We start from the raw sequence: 1,478 nt of genomic DNA, 5'->3' as shown, positions 1-1,478 counted from the left end.
TCAATCCCCAGTAGGGGGCCTGCAGGAGGCAGCTGATCAATGATTCTCTCTCATCATTGATGTTTCTATCTCTCTCTCCTTCTCCCTTCCTCTCTGAAATCAATAAAGAAATATATATATATTTTTTAAAAAGCAGTTAGGATGGGTAGTCACCTCCTAGGCCGGTATCTTCCCTTACAAGGTCAACCTTTACCATAACTGAGCCTATTGTCTTTTTGCATCTGTAATAACATATCCTTGAAGTGTCTGGGTAACTTGTAACTTCCCTTTTTTTCCAGACCCCTCGGGGCACAACCAAATGCCCTGGGCTCCAGGAGACCATAAATTCCTTCATTTTTATTGTTATTATGTTAGTTGTTGACTGTTAACTACCCTGCAGCCACCTAAGTGTGTGTCTATCATTTTACTTTTTATCCAATCCCAGAGGTTCTCCCCCACCCCTTTTCTTTCTCCACCTCCCTAATCTATCACCAATCTCCTCCTTAGATTGTAATGTATAAAACAAGATAAAAAACTGCCATTCTCCAGAGCATTATCCCAATCCATTGAGATTCTGCTTCCTGGCAATTGTCAACAGTTTGGCTCAAATAAACTCATAAAAAATTTCTTTACAGATTTGAATGTTTTTACATTAACACTTGTGAAGAGCACTTTTAAGATCTGTTGTCTTAGCAACCTTCAAATATTCAGGACAGTATTATTAACTCCTAGAGGCCTGGTGCACAAAATTCATGCACTCGGGGGAGCCCTCAGCCCGGCCTGCACCCTCTTGCAGCCTGGGAGCCCTTGGGGGATATCCAACTGACTGGGAGTGGGCCTAAGTTGGACATCCTTAGGGCTGCGTGGAGGTGAGAGAGGCTCCCACCACCGCTGCTGTGCTCGCCAGCTGTGAGCCCAGCTTCTGACTGTGGGAGCGCACTGACCACAAGGGGGCAGCTCCTGTGTTCAGCATCTTCCCCCTGGTGGTCAGTGCATGTCATAGCAACCGATTGTTCCACTGTTTGGTCAATTGGCATATTAGCCTTTTATTATATAGGATAGTCACTATGCTATACATTACATCCCCATGACTTATTTATTTTATGACTGGAAGTTTGTACCTTTTGATACCCTTCACCCATTTTGCCTACCTTCCACCCCCTGCCTTTTGCAACCACTAATCTGTTTTATCAATGAGCTTGGGTTTTTTGTTTGGTTGGTTGGTTGATTTCTTTTTCTTTTTTTTTTTTAAGATTCTACATATAAGTGAGATTGTATGGTATTGGTGTTTCTCTGGCTGATTTATTTCACTTAGTTTATGGCCTCAAGGTCCATCCAGGTTGTTGCAAATAGCAAGATTTCATTTTTTTATGGCTAAATTATATATATATATCACATCTTTGTCCATTTATTCATTGATGGACACTTAAGTTGTTTCCTTTTTTTAAAAAAATAAATCTTTATTGTTCAGATTATTACAGTTGTTCCTCTTTTCCCCC

At 41.1% G+C, this 1,478-nt stretch overlaps 1 protein-coding gene across 1 annotated transcript in view; it reads right to left on the bottom strand.

The window, feature by feature from the left end:
* Positions 1-1,478, bottom strand: part of TMEM67 (transmembrane protein 67) — a 43,924-nt gene that overhangs the window by 39,583 nt on the left and 2,863 nt on the right. The window lies entirely within an intron of this gene.

This window comes from Myotis brandtii, unplaced genomic scaffold (assembly GCF_000412655.1).
Source record: "Myotis brandtii unplaced genomic scaffold, ASM41265v1 scaffold59, whole genome shotgun sequence".
Taxonomy (NCBI): domain Eukaryota; kingdom Metazoa; phylum Chordata; class Mammalia; order Chiroptera; family Vespertilionidae; genus Myotis; species Myotis brandtii.
This window is presented reverse-complemented; position numbering and strand designations above follow the sequence as displayed.